General features: G+C 40.4%; 1 protein-coding gene and 1 long non-coding RNA gene across 2 annotated transcripts in view; one reads left to right on the forward strand and one right to left on the reverse strand.

Annotated features, from left to right (window-relative positions):
• Positions 1-25,622, forward strand: part of LOC132378377 (uncharacterized) — a 423,374-nt gene that overhangs the window by 331,961 nt on the left and 65,791 nt on the right. Inside the window, exons 4-5 of the long non-coding RNA XR_009507010.1 lie at positions 17,537-17,631; positions 20,295-20,421. This is a non-coding gene — a long non-coding RNA (uncharacterized LOC132378377). The remainder of the gene's footprint in view (positions 1-17,536; positions 17,632-20,294; positions 20,422-25,622) is intronic.
• Positions 1-25,622, reverse strand: part of LOC132378374 (uncharacterized) — a 353,365-nt gene that overhangs the window by 300,551 nt on the left and 27,192 nt on the right. The window lies entirely within an intron of this gene.

Here is a 25,622-nt window from a genome sequence, read left to right on the forward strand (position 1 = left end):
ATCTGTTGTGCCTTCTTTGTAATTGCATAAGTATGTTGGGCCCAGAATAGATCTTCAGAGATGTTGATATCAAGGAAATTGAAATTGCTCATGCTTTCCACAATTGAATTGATTGAACTGAATTGACTTTATTACTTACATCCTTCACATACATGAGGAGTAAAAATCTTTATGCTATGTCTCCATCTAAATGTGCAATTTATAGTAATTTATAATAAATATAATATATTGTCAATATAACATAGAAATACAGTTGTGTCAGCATGAATTAAGCAGTCTGATGGCCTGGTGGAAGAAGATGTCCTGGAGACTATTGATCCTGGCTTTTATACTACGGTACCGTTTCCCAGATGGTAGCATCTGGAACAGTTTGTGGTTGGGGTGACTTAGGTCCTCAATGATCTTTCAGGCCCTTTTTACACACTTATCCTTGTAAACATTCTGAATAGTGGGAAGATCACATCTACAAATGGGCTGGGTTGTCCACACCACTCTCTGCAGAGTCCTGCGATTGAGGGAAGTACAGTTCCCATCCTGGGCAGTGATGCAGCCAGTCAGGATGCTCTCAGTTGTACCTCTGTAGAAAGTTCTTAGAATCTGGGGGCCCATACCAAACTTCTCCAACTGTCTGGGGTGAAAGAGAAACTATTGTGCCTTTTTCACCACACAGTTGGTATATATGAACCACTTGAGATCCTCAATGATGTGTATGCCAAGAAACTTAAAGCTGTTCACCCTCTCAACCCCAGATCCATTGATGTCAATAGGGGTTAGCCTGTCTCCATTCCTCCTGTAATTCACAAACAACTGCTTTGTTTTTGCAATAATGAGGGAGAGGGTTTTTTTTTGACACCACTGTGTCAGGATGATGACATCTTCTCTGTAGGCTGCCTCATTATTATTTGAGATCAGGCCAATCAATGTTGTGTCATCATCAAATTTAATTAGCAGATTGGAGCTGTGGGTGCTGACACAGTCATGGGTATACAGAGAGTAAAGGAGGGGGCTTAGCACACAGCCCTGAGGTGTTCCTGTGTTGAGGCTCACATCAGAGGGACAGATGTGAGCGAGCCCACTCTTACCACCTGCCAGTGATCTGACAGGAAGTCCAGGATCCAGCTACACAAGGCAGGGTGAAGGCCGGGGTCTCTGAGCTTCTTGTCGAGCCTGGATGGAACTATGGTGTTGAATACTGAACTGTGGTCCAAGAACAGCATTCTCACATAAGCATCCCTCTTCTCCAGATGTGTAAAGATGGTATGTAGAGCTGTAACTATTGAGTCATCTGTTGATCATATTTGTTGGTAGGCAAATTGTAATGATCCTGTGTGGGTGGTAGCATGCTGCAGATGTAGTCCTTGACCAGCCTATCAAAGGATTTGCTTACTACTGAGGTGAGTGCGACAGGACGCCAGTCGTTCAGACATGTTACCTTGGTCTTTTTAGGTACCGGAACAATAGTGGATGTTTTGAAGCAGGACAGCACCCTAAATTGGGAGAGAGAGTAAAAATGTCTGTAAACACATCTGCCAGTTGTGCTGCGCATGTCCTGAGTACTCGCCCTGGAATGCCATTCGATACACTGGCCTTGCGACTGGTGCATGTTCCCTCAACCTCCCCTTCCTAGGGTCCACAACAAATTCTGTGGTCTTACTGACATTGAGTACAAGACTGCTGTTTCATCACCACTCAACCAGCTGATCTGTCTCACTCCTGTATGACATCATCCCTGACATCATCTGAAATTCTGCCAACAGTAATTGCATCATCAGCGTATTTATAGATGTCACCTGAGCTGTTCCTAGCCATACAGTCGTGGATGTATAGGGAGTGGAACAGTGAGACAAGCACACATCCTTGAGGTGCACCAGTATTGATTGCCAGTGAGGAGGAGATGTTATTTCCGATCTGCAGTGACTGTGGTCTCCCAATGAAGAAGTCAAGGATCCAGTTGCAAAAAGAGGTATGGAGACCAAGGTATTGAAGCTTGTTGATTAGTACTGAGGTATTGGACTGATGGTGCTGAATACTGAACTGTAATCAATAAACAACGTATTATCCAGGTGGTCTAGTGGACAAGCATCCACTGTAGACCCATTGTGGTGATGGGCAAATTCCAACTTCATCATAGTAGATGTGAGTGTAGCTGGGTGATAGTCACTGGGGTAGCCACTTTGCTCTTCAAAGTTCAAAGTTCAAGGTAAGTTTACTATCAAACTACATATATATCACCATGTACAACCGTAAAATTTGTTTTCTTGCAGGCATGCACAGTAAATCCAAGAAACACAATATAATCAATGAAAGACTACACCCAACAGGACAGACAAACAATCACTGTGCAAATACAAAGCCATAACTAAATAAACAAACAAATCAATAAATAAACAAGAAGAAAATATCAATGAAATTATCAAGAACATAAGATGAAGAGTCCTTGAAATTGAGTCCATAGGTTCAGTAATGGGGCAATTGAAATTTAGCAAAGTTATCCTCACTGGTTCAAGAGCCTGATGGTTGAGGGGATCAACAGATGACTCAGTAACCTCAGCTCTACACACCGTCCTTACACATCTGGAGAAGAGGGATGCTTATGTGAGAATGCTGTTCTTGGACTACAGTTCAAATTCAATATCATAATTCCCTCTGGGCTCGACAAGAAGCTCAGAGACCTTGGCCCTCACCCTGCCTTTTGTAGCTGGTTCCTGGACTTCCTGTCAGATCACTGGCAGGTGGTAAGAGTGGGCTCACTCACATCTGTCCCTCTGATGTGAGCCTCAACACAGGAACACCTCAGGGCTGTGTGCTATTCCTGAACCTGGTGATGTGAATCCTGAGGCTCTTGTTTTTTTTCCTGATGACAGCAGTGAGAAGAAAGCACGGTGTGGACAGTGGGGGTCCTTGATAATGGATGCTGATTTCCTGTGACTGCACTCCGTGCAGATGCACTCAATGGAGCAGACTCGATAGGCCAAATGGCCTATTTCTGCTCCTATATCTTATGGTGGGGAGGGCTTTACACATAATGGATTAAGCTGTATCCACTATTTTGTGTAGGACTTTCCATTCAAGGGTTTTGATATTTCCATACCAAGCCATGATGCAAATAATCAATATACTCTCCACCACACATTTATAGAATTTTCCCAAAGTGTTAGATGTTATGCCAAATCTTCAGAAACTTTTAAGGAAGTAGGCGTATTCACCGATATCTTTAAACTCTCACTTTGGAGGTCCTAGTTACCCATCTGCTTCAAGCAGGCTTCAGTTATACTGATGTCTAAGTAAAGCTCAGTAACTTGCCTCACTGACTACCGTTCAGTAATACACTCACACACTGGTGTTATTGTCGCCCTTTTCAAGCAGGTAGGAACCTCCCAATGCAGCAATGAGAGATTGAAGAAAAGCAGGTGACATAAGTGAGCATAAGCAAGCAGGGGAGAGGAGAAAGGTAGTTTGTCTTTGACTGTACAGCTCTCATATTAATAATGAGTTTCCATCTTGTATTTATGTCCTTAATAACTCAAGCATTATTGGAATGTAGGTATGAATTTATTTTTCTTCTGTGAGGACATTGTATGCAGCCACTGAGATTTCCTGCAAAAATCAAGAGAACTCATTTTATAAATACCTCAGTCGCCACAGCTAACAAAACTTTGGACACCCCTGATCTGACCTAAAAGAAAGCAGAATAATTGCGAACCCTAAATTGATGGTGGCTAGCTTTGCAAATTATGTACCATAATCTGAACATTATTAATGGCCTAAATTAAATTCTCCAGACTAAGATTGTTACATCATATGCTAAACTAATTACTCTGAGTTAAAATTGAAGCAATAACTTTATTTCAACTTATGAGCTAACTTATGCATCTTTGCTTTGCAGTTCTTAGTATCTCAGATGTAATAAATCAACAGCCTTTTTCCAAATAAAACCACCTCTTGTTTAGTTTTTTTTTAACATTGTGATTATGTTATGTGACACAATATGAAGCAGACCCTTCCACACACAACTTTGACACTGATCATGCACCCATTACAATAAAACCTTTTTGAAAGCCTTTAAAGTACTCATGAATTCCCTCCTTTCTCATCCCTGAGTCCCTTGCCACTTATCAACATTATGAACAGTTTATACTAGTCATTTAAACCACCACCCAGAATCAGATTTATTATCATTCTTTTATACAATGATAATTTTGTTGTTTTGCAAAGTGCAAAGAGGTATAATTACTTTAAATTACAATTTAAATAAACAGTGCAAAGAAAAGAAATAATAAACCATTTTATTTCTGATTCCCATTCCCCTTCCAACCTGTTGGTCCATGGCCTCCTCTTGTGTTACAATGACATCACTCTCTAGGTGGAGGAGCAACACTTCGTATTCAGTCTAGGTAGCCTCCAACCTGATGGCATGAACATTAAGTTTTTTTCCTCCCCTCTTCCCTCTTCTTCTATTCCCTTATCTGCCTCTTACCTCTTCTCACCTGCTTATCACCTCTTCCTAGGTCATCTCCTCCTTCCCTTCCTCCCTTGGTCCACTCACCTCTCTGCATTGATTCCTTTCTCTCTAGCTCTTTTCCTTTTCCACCCACCTGGCTACACCCGTCACCTTCTAACTAACCGCTTTCCCCACCCCTCACCTTTTTTATTCTGGCATCTTCCCCTTTCCTTTCCAGTCCTGAAGAATCATTAAATGTCTATAGATGTCCATAGATGCTGTCTGACCTGCTGAGTTCCTAAAGCATTTTGTGTGTGTTGCTAAGGAATAATGAGGTGGTGTTCATGGCCTCATGGACCAGTTAGAAACCTAATGGAGAACTTTGCTTGTGGGAGGAAACTGAAGTACTAAGTGGTCACTTGGAGAAAATGCAAACCCCACGTAATCATCAGCTGAGGTCAGAATCAAGCCAGCATTTGTGTAGAGGTGAGGAAGTGGTGCTAATAACTGTGCCAAAAACATACAGAAATCAAACCAAGTACCACATTAAATAAAACAAAATGTTAATTGAAAATGATGCTCTCCCTCCGCCCCCCCACAAAGCTTTGATGAGCAACTGTTTATGAAACTTCATGAACAGGGATCCCTTCATATATTAGGAACAGAGGGGACGAAAGTTATGTACGTTCAGAACTGGAAAGGCGGACAACCACCAACGGGCCTTTATTATTTTTCCAATCAGCATCTAGAACTAGGGGACATAGCCTCAAGATTCAGCGGAGCAGAGTTAGGACAGAGATGAGAAGGAGCTGCTTTCCCCAGATGGTAGCGAATCTGTGGAATTCTCTGCCCAGTGAAACAGTAGTTGTCATGATGAAGGGTCTTGGCCCAAAACGTCGACTATTTACTCTTTACCGTAGATGCTGCCTGGCCTGCTGAGTTCCTCCAGCATTTTGTGTGTGTTGCTTTGGATTTCCTGTACATCTGCAGATTTTCTCTTGTTTGAATCAGTAAAGGATACTTCATTAAATATATTTAAGGCACAGTTTGATAGACTGTAATAGAATTGGGGGTGTGGGGAAAAGGCAGCTACCTAGAAGGAGTTAAGTATATGGCTTGATCAGCACGATTTTATTGAATGGCGGATCAGGCTTGGCGGGCCAGATAACTTCCTCTTGCTCTTACTTCTTACGTTCTTTCAAACTCTTCATGGTATTAGGTGATGGATGGTACTTATCCCGGATGGTAAGAAAGTTTAAAATCTACCTTAAAATCTACTTTTATGCTGACAACCACACAGAAGAACACTGCAAAGTGCTACTTCAATGTTGTGCATTTTAAAAACTAAATAATTCACAGAAAAAGCTTCTGCTTCTTTTTGCTATCCTAGCAATACTGCTCAACCACAAAATCATGAACATTTCAGCAATGAGCTTGATCTACGATGGGCTTAATGGTCCTTCACATGTAATGACCACAGCACATCTTTGTTCAAATATTTAGGTGAAGAAATTTATCTCGGTCACTTACGCTGAGTGCGCAGTAAAAATGGAGCTGTGCTCCATTTTGGAAATTTGCTTCCATTAAAGTCAGTCAGTGTTAGAGGCATATCTTCAAAGCTTTGCATTTTATCTTTGAACAAGTGGCAATCCCAAAACAGCTGGGGATAAGAATTTTCCACTTGCTTGTGTTGTTATTTTTAGATTAAATCACTCTAAAACCAGTTGAAGCTGTCCAAAAATTCAAGGAAACTTCAAAGTCTGTTGCATCTAGTGGAAATCAAGTTTCAGTGACCAACATAATTTTGCTTTTTATTTACAACAAAATAGGACTTCAATCTAGACTTGCTCAAGTAACTGGACCCCAAGATGAAATTAATCACCATGGCAATATTATATTAATTCTACCTTCTGAGGAGTTTTAACAAGGCAACTGAAGCCAAGTTGATTCATATGGACACAGAGGCATTTCCTTGCACGTCTGAAACATTTTTCAAGGGCTGAAATGGTGCTCACCAGAGAAAACCGAGCTGGATTCCTCCTTGTGCTTCAACTAGACTCTCCTCTCCAACTCTGTGCATTGTCAAAAACCACCTGATACATTTAATCTCTCCATTCAGTCTAAGTGTTCGCCCCATTCTTTCGCATGGGTTGCTGACTTGGGTAAAAAGTACATGTCATTTTTATTTTGTAGCCTGGGGAAAAATACACACGCAAGGTAACAAATACTTTTTCAGGTCTTTAATTCCTTTATCTGTTTTAGATGTTTTAATGCAGAAAGAGGGTATCAAAATAAAAATTGACAAAATGAATTTAAAGAAACACAGTTCCTGCTGCTACAAACTCAGCTTAATTTCAGTCCACACTCTTTTTACGTATGCAGTATAAAAATAAATAAAATAAAATATACAAAATCAATATGGTAATAGCAATTTTCAGCACACATGTGCATAACTTCCAATCAACATATAGACTAGACCCTGAAACAAGTTCTCATCATCCACACTACTAGGCCGATAAGGAATTTTGTACAACTTCACTAATCTGCGCTGATACCTTACTCGCGAAAATCTTTCCTCACCATATGATTGACACTCAACGTCCATTCTAGAACACTGTAACTCTTCTTACTTCTCCACAGAAGCATAATGACAGCACCATTATCCCTTAAGGGCACAGGCAGCTATTTTAGAATTACATAATACATAAGTGCACTTTAACAATAAAAAATGATATTCAACTATCACCTGGTTACATTTATTTTGCTTGATCTTGCTATTTTACTTTAATTTCCAGCATGTTAAGACATTACTAACTGATTTCTTAAAATAATCTTTTAACATTAAATATGTTAACTGCTTCTGTCAAAGGGCACTTTGGGAAATCTGTAGTCATGGTTTTAGGATCTGCCTTATGAGTGTTTATCATGTAGGTTTTCGCAAATAACATTTTATTTGTATTTGTTTGCAAGTAAGGCATTTTATGTTTACTGAAACCTGTGACACATTTTATTGAACTCCAAAACCTAAAGATCCTAAAGATCTAAAAGCACTAAAAATCCTTCAAAGTCATCACGTCAGACCAGCCTCTTAAAGCGAAACCCCACCTCAATGTCAGTGGTTGGGAGTTATGTATGTTTTTCTCAATTATGAGACCCTATACAAAGACGCCCCCCCCCCCACCCCATGAATTCATTAAAACCGGCATTGTGAGTTGTCTGGAGCTCGGACGAGCTACCTGGCTCGGGTCCTGTGTTCCGTGGGCGGAGGAACAGCAGGTGCCTCTACCTCGTTCAAAGATGCACTGACACAGTCACGGCCATGTTGTGACGGGTTGTACCTGAACCCAAGGGGGACCAATATTCTCGTGGGCAGGTTTGTTAGCACTGCTGGGGGGGGGGGGGGGGGGTTTAAACTAATTTGGCGGGAACCAGAGTGAAGGGACTCAGGATAGGATAGATGGCAAAAAAATAAAAGATGGTGTGCACTCAGACAGTCAGGAATGGCAGGTGGGTGATGGGATTCAGTTGTAACCAACAGGCTGAGTATCAAAACATCAGGGATGCAGAATCAGAAAGGATAGCAAATACAGTACTCAAGGTGCTGTATCTAACTGCACGTAGTATAAGAAATAAGGTGGATGATCTTGTTGCACTATTACAGATGGCCAGGTATGATGTTGTGTCCATCTCTGAACTGTGGCTGAAGGATGGTTGTAGTTGGGAGCTGAATGTCCAAGGTTACATGTTATATCGGAAGGATAGGAAGGTAGCCAGTGGGGGTGGTAAAAAAATGGCATCAAATCAGTTCAAAGACGTGACATAGGATTGGAAGATGTTGAATCCTTGTGGGTTGGGTTAAGAAACTGCAAGGGTAAAAGCACGTAGATGGTAGTTATATATAGGCCTCCCAACAGTGGCTGGGAAGTGGACCACAGATTATAACAGGAAATAGAAAATGCAAGTCAAAAGGGTAATGCTATGGTAGTCATGGGAGATTTTAACATGCAGGTCAATTGGGAAATTCAGTTTGATAATGGATCTCAAGAGAGTGAGTTTGTTGAATGCCTAAGAGATGGCTACATGAGCAGTCTGTCATTGAGCCTACTAGGGGATCTGCTATACTGGAGTGGGTGTTATGTAATGAACCGGAGGTGATTAGGAAGCTTAAGATGAAAGAACCCATAGGAACCAGTGATCACAATATGATTGAGTTCAACTTGAAATTTGACCGGGTGAAAGTAAAGTCTGATGTAGCAGAATTTCAGTGGAATAAGGGAAATTACAGTGGGATGAGAGAGGAGTTGGCCAAAGTAAATTGGAAGGAGCTGCTGGCAAGGATGTTAGCAGAGCAGCACCTGGCGTGCATTTCTGGGAAAAATTAGGAAGGTGCAGGACATATAAATTCCAAAAATGAAGAAATGCTCAAATGGTAAAATAGTACAACCATGGCTGACAAGGGAAGTCAAAGCTAATGCAGAAGTAAAGTAAAGGGCATACAACAAAGCAAAAATTAGTGGGAAGATGGAGGATTGGGAAGTTTTTAAAAACCTACAGAGAGCAACTAAAAAAATCATTAGAAGGGAAAAGATGAAATATGAAAGCAAGCTAGCAAATAATATCAAGGTGGATAATAAAAGTTTTTTTTAAGTATGTTAAAAATAAAAGAGAAATGAGAGTGGATATAGGACTGCTGGACAATGAGACAGGAAAAATAATAACGGGGGGACAAGGAACTGGCAGATGAACTAAATCAGTGTTTTGCATCAATCTTCACTGTGGAAGACACTAGCAGTATGCCTGATGTTGTAGTGTGTGAAGGAAGAAAAGTGAGTGCAGTTACTATTACAAGGGAGAAGGTGCTCAAAAAGCTGAAAGACATAAAGGTACATCAGTCACCCAGACCAGAGGAACTGCATCCAAGGGTTCTGAAAGAGGTAGCGTTAGAGATTCTGGTGGCATTAGAAACGATCTTTCAAAAATCATTGGAATCTGGCATGGCGCCACAGGACTGGAAATTGCGAATGTCACTTCACTCGTTGAGAAAGGAGGAAGGTAGCAGAAAGAAAATTATAGATCAGTTAGCCTGATCAGTGGTAGGGAAGATGTTAGAGCCAATTTTGAAGGAGCACTTGGTAACACAGGACAAGATAGGACAAGATCAGCATCGTTTCCTTAAGGGAAAATATTGCCTGACAAACCTTTTGGAAATCTTTGAGGAGATTACACGTAGGATAGATAAAGGGGATGCATTAGGTGTAGTACATTTGGATTTTCAGAAGGTCTTTGACAAGTGGTCACACATGAGGCTGCTTAACAAGTTAAGAGCCCATGGTATTACAGGAAAGTTACTAACATGGTTAGAGCATTGGCTGATTGGTAGGAGGCAGTGAGTGGGAATAAAAGGATCCTTATCTGGTTAGCTGCCAGTGACTAGTTGTGTTCTGCAGGGGTTGGTGTTGGGACCACTACTTTTTATGCTGTGTATAATTGATGAAAATGATAGAATAGATTGCCAAGTTTGCAGATGATATGAAGATTGGTTGAGGAAACAGGGAGGATGCAGAAGGACTTAGACAGATGAGGAGAATGGACAAGGAAATGTTAAATGAAATACAATTTTGGAAAATGCATGGTCATGCACTTTGGTAGTAGAAATACAAACACGTTTGTAAATGAGTGGACTATTTTCTAAATGGGGAGAAAATCCAAAAATCTAAAATGCAAAGGAACTTGGGAGTCCTTGTGCAGACCACCCTGAAGGTTAACTTGCAGGTTGAGTCTGTGGTGAGGAAGGCAAATGTCATGTTAGTATTCATTTCAAGAGGTCAAGAATACAAGAGTAAGGTTGTGATGCTGAGACTTTATGAGGCACTGGTGTGGCCTCACTTTGAGTATTGTGAACAGTTTTGGGCCTCTCATCTTAAAAAAGATGTGCTGGCATTGGAGAGGGTTCAGAGGAGGTTCACAAGGATGATTCTAGGAATGAAAGGGTTATCATACGAAGAACATTTGGGTCTGTACTCGCTGGAATTCAGAAGGATGAGGGGGAATCTCATTGAAACCTTTTGAATGTTGAAAGGCCTAGACCAGGGGTCAGCAACCTTTACCACTGAAAGAGCCACTTGGACCAGTTTCCCACAGAAAAGAAAACACTGGGAGCCGCAAAACCCGTTTGACATTTAAAATGAAATAACACTGCATACAACGTTTTGTTTTGCCTTTATGCTATGTATAAACAAACTATAATGTGTTGCATTTATGAAATTGATGAACTCCTGCAGAGAAAACGAAATTACATTTCTGCATGCAACAAAAACATTTTGAACTCCGAAAAAAAGACGTTGGGTTGAAGGTTACTTTTAAGTAAAATACTCAATGTCTATTTGAGTCCTTGTATTTATGAAAAACGCCGAACTTAAATTTGCCGCCAGCAGCAAACCAAAAATAACGTCAGCCAGCTGTCAGCCTGAAAAATAAAAGGACTATTTCACTGAACAATGAAAACATATGAATATACGTAAAATAATAGGCAATTAAAATATTTATCATACTTGGTCAGGTTGACTCTCACCTGACAATGCAGTCGTATTCAGTAGGGATGGATCGATGCTTAGGGGAGTGACTGGGAAGGATAATGTGTTTTTTTCCTCTCTGAACTCACAGAAGCGTTTCCCAAACGATGTTTGCATTGCGATGATTGCAGAATGAAAATACTCCGAATTTATCATGTCGTGACCTTGTTTGAACTCTCTCAAATTGGGGAAGTGAGACAATGTGCCTTTCTGTAAATCTCTGGCAAGCAACATCAACTTGCACTCGAATGCCAAAACATCCTCCAACATGTGCAGGGCTGTACGTCCTTACCCCGTTGAAGAGCTGTGTTCAGCGAGTTCAGGTGCGCTGTCATGTCTACCATGAAGTGTAGCTTTTCCAGCCACTCTGGCTGTTCCAGCTCAGGAAAGTTGAGCCCTTTGCTGCCCAGGAAAGTTTTCACTTCTTCCAGACACGCAACAAAGCGTTTCAGCACCTCCCCTCTGGACAGCCAGCGATAAAAACACGTTGTAGCGGTGTGCCACACGCAGTCAGTAAACTGCAGTCAAAGATAGCTTTATTCGAACTAAACAGCCTTGCTTTTAAGCCTCCCTCAACCCGCCCCCCCCATGGGCGCGGATGCTGCAAAAGACACGTACTCACAAACTCCCGTAGGCTATCTCCCTTAGACTGAACGCTGGCTAATTGTGAGCCGGTTCGGATGTGTCAGGAAATGGGTCGCCACAACGTCTTATTTAGATTGTACAAGATCACCATAATCTTCAAATTTAGATTTACATTTCAAAAACTAACAAACCAACATAAAATACATTTTAATTAAATACTGACCATGTAGCGGTGTGCTACATGCAGTGCTAAAATTATGACACGGAGTCGGTAACTGCAGTCGAAGGAAAAAACTTTATTCGAAATCTTCAGCCTCACTTTTAAGCCTCCCTCAACCTGCCCCCCATGGCGCAGAGGCTCCAAAGCTCTGTGCTCGCAAACCCCAGTAGGCTATCTAATTGTGAGTCGGTTCGAATGTGCCAGGAAAAGGGTCGCCACAACCAATTATTTCCCAAAGCAACAGGGAGCCGCAGCACAGACGTAAAAGAGCCACATGTGGCTCCGGAGCCGCGGGTTGCCGACCCCCGGCCTAGACAGTAGATGTGGAAAGGATGGTGGTAGAGTCCAGGACAAGAGGGCACAGCCTCAGGAGAGAGAAACACACTTTCAGAACAGAGATGTGGAGAATTTTTTTTAGCCGAAGGGACGTGAATTCATGGGATTTTGTTGCCTCATGCAGCTGTGGAGGCCGGGTCGCCGGGTGTCTTTAAGGCAGAGATTGATAGGCTCTTGATTGGACATGTCATCAAAGGTTATGGGGAGAAGGCCGTAACCTGGGGTTGAGGAGGAGGAGGGGGGGAGATAAGATCAGCTATGATTGATTGGTGGAGCAGACCCGATGGGCCGAATGGCCTAATTCTGCTCTTATGTCATGTGGTTTATGGTCTTATGTTGTCATGCCAGAGACATGGCAGTGGAATACTTGCTGGGCCAGTTTAAGGCAGTCTACTGAAATACATTTGGTTTACCCCTCTTATCTATGATAAAAGTCTTTTCTCCGCATTGCAAAATGCAAACAGGCCATCGTAAGGGGGCCTAAGGGGATGTTGCTGTAAGTTATGGTGGAGGAAAGTAAACAGAATGGAATGTAGGTCAACAGGGACCCAAGAATGCTGTATGCCACGATGGGAGGTAGGAAGATGTGAAAAGGAACCAAATTCACTGAGGGGACATGAACGGTATTGAACAGCCGACCAGGTGGTCACGGTGTCAGGAATGAGAGCAGTTCTGAGCTCCAGAGGGACCCACGGGTGGGTGGGGGGGAATGATCAAGCCAACGCTCGTCAGTCAGGGAAGTCCTCAGAGCAGTCTTTATGGAGTGGTGGAACCAATCACATAGGACATTGGACTGCAGGTGATGTGCTGTGGTCAGTTGTATCCTAACACCGAGGTTCTGGGCCATCACAGCCAAGAGGATAGATATGAGTTGGGGACCGCGGACAAAGGAACTATCAGCTGTGGTGTGAAACCCCGCAACTCAGGTGCCCGAGCCACGTCTGCGACCATCGTCCATGAATAGATCTTGCTGCTCTTCGTTGCCTCCAATGAGGTTTTGTCAATCTTTTCCTTCTCATCAATAGGCAATGTTGACAGCACATTCACTTTAGTACCCATGTCACCCAGAAAGAACTGCTCTGAAAGGGTGCCCATAATGAACAGTAGACGACCTTGGCAGCTGCAACCCAAGGTGTTCACAGACCACTGATGTCCTGATGCATTGGCACTGTCAAACCTGCAAGGCAGTCAGCACTCATACCAAAGTGAGCATGGTAAAAACAGAGGCCCAGCGTTGTCAGTTTTGCAGACATGGGTGTCCTTACATTGAGGGCAATGTTCCTTCTAAGGTGTGCGTGTGCGCATGCACACATCTTTTACTGCTAGCACAGAAAGGAATTTAAATGGCGCACAAAAGGTCGTCACCCTTTTACTCGTTGGCATATTAATTACATTTCACAATTGTACGCAATCACTTTTCCTTTTCTGGTTTCTGATGTGGATGGTGTTGACAATGTGGAGATTGCAATGAGGTGTTTGTGGACTTTAGAACTGGCTTATGTATACTGTTTTTATTGAAGAAATAATTCACTGCGCACATGTTGTTGTCACTGGGCAAAGAAATTGCCCAGCACAAGATTTTTGTGCACACCGGTCTTTACACATTAGAGGGAACATTGGTTGAGGCCCTTGCTAACTGGACTTATTGAGGTTGAAAAAGGAGGAGGAATGCTGCCCAGCTGAGTGTAAACTATCAGCCATTTTAGCAAGCTCTGTATACTCCTTCACGGGTGCATTAGCAAGGGCTAAGCAAATTTGATCAGGCATTTACTGCATGACGAGTTCTTTAAAAATAAAACAAGGATGGTAATTTCCCAGGAGACAAAGCATGTGGTCCATTAGCTCTGAAGGCCTAGCATCACCGAGACTGGGTAAGGAGAGCAACTGCTTGGCCTGCTCAGACTCCGATAGTCCAAAAGTCTGTAACTACATTTTCAGTGATCGGTACTTTTCATGTTTAGGTGGGTGTTCAGGCAGACTCTCTAGTGTTTCAGCTGTGGAATTGCTGAACGATGCTACCACTTGGCAGAATTTGGTGTTGTTAGTGGTGATTACTCGCAGAGCGAACCGGACCTCAGCTTGTAGAAACCAAGCAACAGCATTTTGCTCCCGAAACACTGGCAGTTTCAAAGCAACTGTGTTGGCCAACATGTTCAATAATTGCCCTAGAGCATCGGGTCACCAATGTAGGTTTTCACAAATAAAACAAAGTGAAGCATTTTATGTTTAATGAAACCCATGACATATTTTATTGAACTCCAAAACCTAAGCACCAATGTGTGCTAAAAATCCTTGCATAACAACATGATCACAGCAGACCAGCCTTTTAAAGCGAAACCCCAACTCAATGTCCATAGTTGTGAATTATGCACATTTTTCCAATTACTTTACCCTAGAATCACTATTTGTCAACTGCTCCACCTCATGGGAAGACACTAGAGCTATTATCCTTTGTAGATGTGTGGCATGAGACACTGCGAACTCAGCTGGTAGATCAGGTTCTGTGTAATCAGGCCCAGTATGTCCCTGTCACTTTATTTCTTGATCCTTGTCCAACTCTAATCAACCAAACAGGTTGCTCCATTTCCTTAAACTTCACTTTCAGCTCTTTAACATTGAGTTATTCACTTGTGGTAGGATGCTTACTGTGAAAATCTCATCTTCAGTTGCATGAGGATATCATCCATAAATATACAATATATTATTCAAAGCACTTTTATTAAAAGATGTTCCAAAATGCTCTCCAATTATGTTGGTTCATGACAGCTTTACTTTTACAGACATAGAAGTAATATTCAATGGAAACGGAAGAATCTTTGTTTAAAATGTAAGAAATTTGCACACATTTCATAAGCACTGGAATGTTCCAAGGTGGTGAGAGGAAGTATGTAAATATCTACTCTTTTGGATAACTGTTGTGCCTTCTGATCGGAGTAAGTCTGAAAAAAGGGAACAAAAATTCTTTGCAAAGAAAGCAGAATGTGTCCACAATTGCTTGCATTAATCTTTTGCACTACGCACCACTTCTGAAATTTATTCTGAAAACAGGGACAGACAATGGGGGAGTTGAAAAGTGGGACGTACTTTTCCATGGAAAAGTATTCAACTTCATAATATTTACATCAGCAAAAGAGGCAATTATGCCTATTCAGTCATTCTTGATGTTGATGGTCCATGAAATTTATACTCGCTCAGGTTCACCAAACTCTCTCATTGTAAGTATGAGTAGAGAAAGACATTAAAACACTGTTTTCATAATAAGGATTAAATTCAAGGAAACATAATGTTATCATTGCTCCACACAATGCTGCTTGGGTGATTTCTTTACAGAACACCCTACAATCAGTCCGCAAAAATGTCCTTGTCACTTTATTTCTTGATCCTAGTCCAACTCTAAAGTTGGTACCTCTTTCCTTCCGTCCTAATAAAGCCCAATGTAAGCTGAAGAAACAGCACCTCATCTTCCACCTAGTTAGGCTGCAGTTAATAGGACTTGGTAATGAAGCCAGCAGCCTGCTTTAGCAATGGCCAGATGCAAAAGCATCTACCATAATATTAACAGAGATTTTCTCTCCCTGAAGATCTACCTGGTTAGCTGAGCATTTCCAGAGTTCTCCTTTATCTCAGATTTCCAGCATCAGCTGTGGTAGGGATTTCTCATCCTTGGTAAGTGTTTGCTTTTCTACCACCCTCGTTATTCTCCAGTCTTTTTCTAGTCTGGGATGCACTAATTTTGGGCCTTCGTGTCCCTACGTAACAGGGCCCACTTGTTATTTTTCCACTTTTCCAGTTCTGACGAAAGGCCTTCGACATGAAACATTGATCTATTTCTCTCTCCAAAGAGGCTGACTGACGTCTGAGTTATCCCAGTATGCAGTTTCAATTTTATTTCAGATTTCTAGCACCTGTGTTTTTCTTCGCTATCAATCGCAGATCCTTTGTTCTAATCACTTTGCGTGTACTAGCGAGTAGGCAGAGCTGCCCTGACCTAAGGAATAAGGAATAAATTAAAGGAGTGCCTTCAGAATTTTGATTCCAGGAGCCCTTTACAGAAACCCAAGGCTTCAGGCATAATAGTTCAGTGTGAACAGCAGCATATTAAAAACAACCCAGAACAACACACATATGGCAGGAGATGGAAAGAACCGTGGGGGGGTTAAAACAACAATCAGGGACTTGTCATAGTTTGAGAAAGGACTATGGAGTTGTTCCATTTAATTAGCTGAGAGAAAGATATGAACAATGAAACGAGGAACTGTGTCATATTGACTCATCACGGTTTTGATGATTATTTTCCTGCCATACTCCTACCTCAAACCTATTCTTTCCTCACCCGCTAGGCTGACCTTTCTATTCAGGATGTCAGTTCAATGCATGTGCTGACTTGAGCATGATAAACAAGCATTATAAATTAATTTTCAAGTACAACACACCAATTTGAATTAAATGTCTTACAGAACACGGGGCCCAGATTTTTTTAGTAGAATACCAATGAGAACAACAGGACTGGCCTTAATAAATGAGTAAATTCGATGGCAGATTCTAGTGGCCGCACATAAGCAAATAAACACACATCATGAAGTTCCTGTTCATTTTACACCACTGCTCTGTGAACTGCAGCACTACTGCTCTGTGGGCGATAACACTTCAGTATCTGACCAAGACATCTTGCACTGTAAGACGAGGAGAATCATGTTCCAGCACTTGCACAATACATATCCAGTAAACATGCCAGAAAATATGGTTTGGTCATTCAAATGTAACTAAATTGTAACAATATAATTTATTAATTGCTGCCAGACAACATTGTTGCCAATAACAATTTGCTATCACAATTATCCCCTAAAGTTTTGATTTTCACTTTTTAAGTCTCCAGCAATATTTTTCTCTGCACTCCTTTGATACCATCTTATATTTCTACCCCCTGTTTTCCTACCATCTGCACTTCACTTTTCTGTACACAAGTTTACCTTAATTTAATTATTTTCTTGAACACTCGTCAGACTCTGTTAGTTAGAAATTTATCTTGGTTAGGAACCAAATATGCAATAAATTGGCAACTGTATGTTTTACTCATTTTCCACATTTCCAATGCAGGATTCAGATCTGGCTTGCAGAGGATCATGCTCACTGAAGTTCTAATGCAAAAGACTGCAGAAAGTTTATGAAAATAAATTTGTATATTCACAGTTGATCACAAAACCCTGACCATTGTTTGAAAAATTCTGAATAGATATGATTTTATTTTTTTCTTATGGTACTTGCAGGACTGTCTGTTCGCTATTGCCTCTTGTCGTAGTGTTGTTCCTTTCCGTGTCTTGAGGTGCATTGGGCAGCAACCTTGCTGTTTTCTTCAGCATTTTGTCTCTTTTTTTATACAAGGCCAAATTTTTAACTCGATGCTCAACCCAGCATGGAAGGAAAGCGTGCAAGGAGCTGGCTTGTTTCAAACCCAGGACCACTTACCTTGAAGTCAGGTACACCACTGGCCCAGCTATTTCTTCTTGTTACAGAATGTTTACTTACTGAAGCTTTTATGCGTGGGAATTTATGATTTCTGATGATATTTTTATTCTGTTGGGCAAACTAAAACTATTTTTCCTCATGCTTCTCAATATAATATATTTATCCGCTGTAGGGTTCTCTCTGCAGATATGTTTTAATTCAATTTCCAAAATGAACCCAATTTTTCTTTAGCTGGAAATAAATTAAGGCTGGATTTGAGATTTATGAGAAGTTTAGGTTATCAGGCATGGGAATTACCTGTTAAGCAAATTTAATTTTAAGTTAACCTCCTCTCAGAGGATAACAAACTTAATTGAAGCATAAAATTATGCAATGGTTCATTCTGACCAAACCAGCCTGTTGATAGCCTTGGCATCATGTGATAATGTTTGAACTATAATTCCATGCCATTTATTTTCACTTATGAACCATAAATTGCCTTTACCCCGTGTCAGACCAACTGCTGGTGTTATCTGTATCCACATTTTCTTTACCTTTGGTCTTTGCGTTCCCAAAATGGACTTGACCAGCCTCCCTGCTTCTGCTCTCCATTAATCTGGTGACCTGTGAGAAAAGGAGGTATAAAAAAAACATTCACAGGAGGTTTATATCGTGATTTTAAAATGTGAAGCAAATCATCCTAAAACTAAATAATGGGAATTCCTAAGGACGAATATCACAACAAGTGAGGTCCAATGAAAATAAGCTCTGAAAGCAATATTAAATAATGGGAGATCCACAGTTGCATTTTAAGATAAATACCTTGTGAGAAAGGGGGAAAAAAAGGAAACACTGCTAATGCTCAATTGATTGGCAAACTATAAATATTTTAACAAGAAGAAGAATTTCGAAGTAATCCAAGCAGAAATCAGAAAGTAGTCGTCCTACTAATATTTTAAATTGCTCTGGACCTTGCAAAATGCATTTCTGCAACAACGAAGACAGAATAACCTCAATTTCTCAAACTTCCAGTAACTGCTACCCCTTTCACCATTCCGCATTCTGCATTCCTGTTTCTCTCTCTCACCTTTTGTTTTACCTGACCATAACCCCCCTCCAGTGCTCCTCCTCCTTCCCTTCCCTCTCCCATCAGATTTTTTCACCAATCACCTTCCCAGGTCTTTACCTCAGTGCCCCCACCCACCTCTCTCCTGGTTTCACCTATCACTTACCACCTTGTACTTCTTCCTCCCCTCCTCCCAGCTTCTTACTCTGGCTTCGCATCCTTTTTCCCAGTCCTGATGAAGGGTCTTGCCCAGAAATATTGACTGTTTACTCCTTTCCATAGATGATGCCTGACCTGCTGAGTTCCTTCAGCATTTTGTGTGTGTTGCCTAGAATAACCCCCATCTTGAAGAACTCAAGTAGTATTGCAGCATTCTTTATAATTACCAGTACAGCATCAGGCCCTATAACCAGAACCTAGTTTATAGTCATAAAATACAAATAAAATCTGAATAGAGCATTAAGTAGCACAAATAAATTGTGAACTTCCTTTACATGGATGAATTATGAAGACAATCTTTCCTGGAACTGCCTGGTGATAATGTCCCCTTCTATAATTAATTTTAGCCTTCAAACCTAGCTAACTTCTCAGAATATCTACCCTGCCTAGGGTATAGGTCTGGCTTAATCATTATCAGGCAATTTTTTTCAAGCAATTGTGAGGATAGGAATATTTTTCTCATGTGCACTAAGTCTGAATTTCTCAGTGTAAGCATTTCACATAAAATGCTACAGTACAGATTGCACTTTCAACTATGTTTCACTTTAATACTCTGTGGCTTTAAATCATCCATTCCCCAACAGTGCCCACACTAGCCATTAAAGGATTTAGACTTTAATCAAGCCCCATCATTCTAGCAATATTAGTAAATATTCCATTGAGGTCAGGCAGGAATGGGTACAAAGAGCTGTGCTGTGCACACACTCAAAGCTGAACAATGCATCGCGTTACCCAATAGATTAAAGGTGCAGTCAATACAGCACATTCTTCACAATCAGATTGTATTATTAGAACTGCCAGTCCAGGGGAAGGAGAACTGATGAGATGAGCACTGGCCTTTGAGAGGAATGGTCCTGTCGGATCCATTAATGCCACTGCACTCTAATGGACACTGCTTCTTCCAGCCCCGCATTCTGACACAAAGCCAATAAATGTATGACTGGTTCTAATATATATATAAAAAAAATCTGCTACATGAATACATAAAAAAACTACTGACTCGTACTTGGTAAGCTATAATTGACAGGTTCTTTGGTTTATAAAGAACTAATTATTCCCTTCTCCAGACTATAATTGCATTTATTCAATGGATAATATTGCATTAACGTGAAGAAGCACAATTATGGGTGAGAAAGGCCTGCACCCTTTCTGTGTATTATTTTTTAAATTTTTCCTTCATTATTTCAAGTTTATTTAAAGCAGAACCTATTATTGCAGACACTTTCCAATTGTTCAATGCAGTAGTTATTACAAAAAATTAGTACTCTCTGACCTTCACAAACCCCAGCTGTCCTAAATGGTGCAAAAAATAATTATTGGGAGGAGGGAGGTAGGTCCTCAATATATATTTTTTGGAACAGGTAGACATGAAACAATCATGTCTCTAATAGTATTGACCCTCTTTTTCAGAATATGCATCATTTCATGATCAGAGTTACATTGTAAGATATTTTGTTGCTCCCTGGGTAAATGGAGAGAAGCCAGTCGGCCATCATAACTCACTGGCAATCTAAACTGGAGGATCTGTAATCCAGAGGTATGCATTCATATATCACCATAATATCTGCATAATTTTTCAGTTAATTAAATTGCTAGTGCTCGTGATGGTGACCACACAACTACTAGATTGCTGTTAAACTCCATATAACCCAGCAAGCTATTCACTACAAGGGCAATTAATGACGGGCATTGTTAAGACCTTACTGTTAATGTCCACACTTTATGAATGAACAAATTTATAAATAAGTAAATATTTTAAGTATTGGTCATTTCACATTGTACTATCTTGACAGTATTGAATTGAAATGCATTTTAAAAATGAAATGCTTCAGATTATCTTCCTCTTTGTCAGGCCATCTGTTTCTATGACCACCAAGACCCAACAATACATCACATGGTCCAAACTTGTTCAGTCACTCATGTAAATTATTACGATAATTTTCACAGAACAGTGAAATAAGTAAAAATTTATGGGGGGGGGGAACATAAAAACTCCATCCCCTTCTCAGTTGTCTTGTTGGAATTGTGCCAGAACATTGTCAATCATATCATTAGCCATGATCAATAATTAAGCCAATTACACAAATAGCTGTAATCAATTGCACTGTCAGAAAACAATACAGGCAGCCGAGATAATAATCACAAATGCAAAAGTTGAACTACCACCAAACATTGGAAGGTGTTATTATTGATATTCAACATTACAATGGCTTGGATTAGATACAGCTGTGAGAATGGTATTATACAGGTTGTGTAGACACTTGAAGAATTAATTTTAATTTTGCCATGTTTCAAATATGGGGTCATAATCTAAGCTAGAACAATAAGTCTCCAAGCAACAGAAAAGGACTCTTTCAGGTCATCACCTTGACACAATGGTGTCAAGAAGACAACCTCTACCTCAATGTCACAAAAACAAAGGAGCTGGTTGTGGACTACAGGAGGAATAGAGACAGGCTAAACCCTATTAACACCAATGGCTCTGGGGTTGAGAGGGTGAACAGCTTTAAGTTTCTCAGCATACACATAACCAAGGAACTCACATGGTCTGTACATACCGGCAGTGTGGTGAAAAAAACACAACAGCACCTCTTTCACCACAGGCTGTTGAAGACGTTTGGTGTGGGTCCTTAAATCCTAAGGACTTACTACAGGAGCAAAATTGACAGCATCCTGACTGGCTGCATCACAGCTTGGTATGTGAACTGTAATTCCCTCAATCACAGGACTCTGCAGAGAGTGATGTGGACAGCCCAGCACATCTGTAGATGTGAGTTTCCCACTATTCAGGACACTTACAGAGACAGGTGTGTAAATAGGGCCCGAAGTCTTAAGTTTGTGTGTATAGGTCTCTATCAGCTTTGCACATCTCAACATTGCAATTATTCCTCAGTCTTCTTTACAAAACTGCACAAGCTCTGTCAGATTGCATGTCGATCATGAGTGAACAGACCTTTTCAAGTCAGCCACAAATTCTCAATTGAATTGAGGTCTGGACTCTGGACTTGGCTACTCCAGTACATTCCCTTTGTTGCTTTTAAGCCATTTTGGCTTTATGCTTGAGGTCATTGTCTTGCTGGAAAACAGATCTTCTCCCAAATTTCTCTTGTAGGCTGCATCAGGTTTTCCTCCAGGAATTCCCTGTATCTTGCCACATTCATTTTATCCCCTGCTTTCATAAGCCTTCCAGGGCCCGCTACAGTGAAGCAACCACACACCACGTTGCAGCCACTACTATGCTTCATGGTAAATGTTAGCCGAGGTTTAATTTGAGTTCTTTTCAACAGTGGCTTTTTCTTTGCCATTCTCCCATAAAGCTGTGATCGGTGAAGCACCAGGGAAACAATTGGTGTATACACAGACTCTCCCATCTCAACCACTGAAGCTTGTAACTCCTCTAGAGTTGTCATAGGTCTCTTGGTGGCCTCCCTCACTAGCCCCTTCTTGCATGCTCACTCAGTAGTTTTTGAGGATGGCCTGTCCTAGGCAGATTTACAGCTGTGCCATATTCTTTCCATTTCTTGATGATTGACTTAATTATACTCCAGGGATATTCAGTGACTTGGAGATTCTCCTGTATCCATCTGCTCATTTGTGCTTTCCAATAACCTTTTCACGGAGTTGCTTGGAGTGTTCTTTTGTCTTCATGGTGTCATTTTTGCCAGGCAACTGACTCACCAGTGGTAGGACCTTCCAGATACAGGTGTATTTTATTTTTCAATCAATTGAAACACCTTGACTGCACACAGATCATGATTTAGCTAATTATATGATTTCTAAAACCAATTGGTTGCACCAGTGATGACTTGGTGTGTCATATTAAAGGGGGCAAATACCTATGCAATCAATTGCTTTGTATTTGTAATTAATTTAGATTACTTTGCAGAGATCTGTTTTCACCTTGACATGAAGAGTCTTTTTCTGTTGATCAGTGTCAAAAAGGCAAATTAAATCCATTGTGATTCAATGTTGTAAAACAAAAAAAACATGAAAACTTCTAAGGGGGTGAATACTTTTTATGGGAACTGTAACACTTCAGTCATGGCTGAGTCAGTCATTTAAAAGGCACACTGAGACTTTCTTGCTCTTTAGTGCAATGTCTATTTAAAATATCTAGGACCTCTTAATACTTTTAAAACTGCTTTCTCAACTTGCCCTGACACTTTCAACAAATTATGTGCTTTTGCCATCAGGTCTTTGTTCTTGCACCTCTTTTAGAACAGTCCTAGTTTATATCCTCTGACAATTCATTATAAAATTTAACAATTCACAGTTCTCAGCTTTGAAACTTGCATGGCACCATCTGCCCACTATGCGGACCTAAATGAATTTTCATGACATTTATACACTGGGTAGGTATGGCCATGATGATGAACTTGAATTGTGTCATTACACATCTGTAAGCTGTGCTCTGTACACCTGCTCAACTCTTTCATGTAGATACTCAGTGGCCACTTTATTAGGTACACCTGCTCATTAATGCAAACATCTAATCAGCCAATCATACAGCAGAAACACCATGAATAAAAACATGCTGACAAGGTTAAGAAGTTTAGCTGTTGTTCAGATCAAATAGCAGAATGAGGAAGAAATGTGATCAAAGCAACTTTGTCGAAGGCCTGATTGTTGGTGCCAGATGTGGTGGTTTGAGTATCTCAAAGCTGTCGATCTCCTGGGATGTTCACGCACAACAGTTTATAATGCATGATGCCAGAAACAAAAAATAAAAAAAAAATCTAATGAGCACCAGTTCTGTGGGTGAAAATGCCTTGTTAATGAGAAAGGTCAGTGGAGAATGGTCAGACTGCTTCAGTCTGAATACACAACACTTCAAACCTTGGAGCATAAGTGACAGCAGCAGAAGACCATGAACATGCACTCACTGTCCACATTATTATGTAAAAGAAGAAACGATGATCCTGGTACGAAAGTTTCTAGAAAATAAAGATTTAAAGGCTTCTGTTTCCTGCGGCATAGCTATTTTTATTCATCCATGCTGCCATCCTTTTCGATGATAGGCTTATTATTTCATTTCTGTACATTACATCAACTGCATCTTTCTCACTGACCAATCTATTGTTTCATCAACAAATCGTATCAGATTATTTGGTCATGATCAAATCCTAACTATTTCATTCTGCCTTTTTCTAATTAAACTGTGACTATGCTAAGTTGGCTGGGTTAATTCTTGCACACATTTGTGAACCAGAGTGCAACATTTACAATTTTCCCTGCATTATCCCTGAAACTACAGATGTTTGGAAGATCTCCGGCAGGATATCTGAAAGTCTATCCTTTACTTGGCTAGTAATTTAGGACCCAGTAATGAACCCACTAAGTTTAGCTCAGATTTCTAGTACCTTATCTTAAAAAAAATCTAAAATATCACCTATATCTTTCTTGATGAAAATGCCACCAGTGCTACATCTCTTGGTAAACACTGACACAAAGAATCCTTGGTAGAAACTCAGCTATGAATAAATTTCTCCTTTGGTCTCTGCTTTCCTTTGACAATTCTTTTCATAGTTATGGAATATTTTAGGATTCCCTTTAATGTTTGTAGTGTTTTTCTTGCCTCTGTCTTTGCCACTCTTATTTTCTTTTGTCACTGCTCCAGTGAATTTTTTTAATCAACCTGGTTCTCATTTGTTGTAAACTATTAGATATCTAACAAGTGTTGTTTTACAGTCCTTTTTCAGTCATTCAGTGAGCTCTGATAATAATTGTCCCACATTTCTGCCTCATAGAATGACACCCATAAGTGTAGTAGAATCATCTTCATCTTAAATGCCTCATTTAATTTCGCCTGCCAAGCTTCAATTCCAAGATACCCAAGCCAAATCTGTTCTTTCTTGTTGAAACTGGCTCCACGTAATGTGTCTTTATTCCGTTGTTAATATCCTATCTTCATAACTATTTTAAACATTACAACATTATGTTGACTATTTTCAAGAGGTTTCTCCATTGATCTTTGGAGAATTGATGGCAATGAAAGGAGAATAAATAGTATGATTGAGGTAAATGGGTTTCCATGGAGTTGAAGTGCCAAAGGAGCTACTCACATACTGTATGACCCTTACGCCCCAGTTTTCACTGTTCTTTCAGTTTTGCCAATGTTCCTGCAATTTGCTTTTCTGCATCGTTATGGACCATGGAATGTTACTTAAAACTCTTTCATTTGTAAATTCTAAACAGTTCAATTCTGTCCTTGATCATTCCATGATACATTTTCTCTCCTGCAGTGCAATAATCTGCTTTATCACTTCTCCATTCCTCCCATATCTTTCTTAAACACCTTGTATTCAGGAATGTTTAGAAGCCTTTGCTATACTTACTTAGCCATTTCTCTATCACCAAAACTTACTTAGCCATCTATCACCAATGAGATATCTTAACACCTCATGATTAATTGCAACTGCAGCTCATCTTCATTGTTTAATACACTTCATGTTTTTATCTATATGTGCTGTAACCTTATCCAAGATCTTCTTGTTCTCTTACTCTGATACCATCTAAAAAATTAATTTCCCTGTTTTGGAGTTATTTATTTCTCCCTTTCTCCCCTTCTGAATGCTTTAATCTGTGGTCTATGACTCTACCAAATGAATACCCCCAGAATGCTGGCAAAAGTTCTTGTGAAAGCTTTAGTCTCACTACTGATGAGGCGCAACATCTCTGCTTTATACAGATCATATTTCTTCAAATCTAAAGCTGTTCCTCATGCAACAACTACAAATT

The sequence above is a fragment of the Hypanus sabinus genome, chromosome 20 (assembly GCF_030144855.1).
Source record: "Hypanus sabinus isolate sHypSab1 chromosome 20, sHypSab1.hap1, whole genome shotgun sequence".
Taxonomy (NCBI): domain Eukaryota; kingdom Metazoa; phylum Chordata; class Chondrichthyes; order Myliobatiformes; family Dasyatidae; genus Hypanus; species Hypanus sabinus.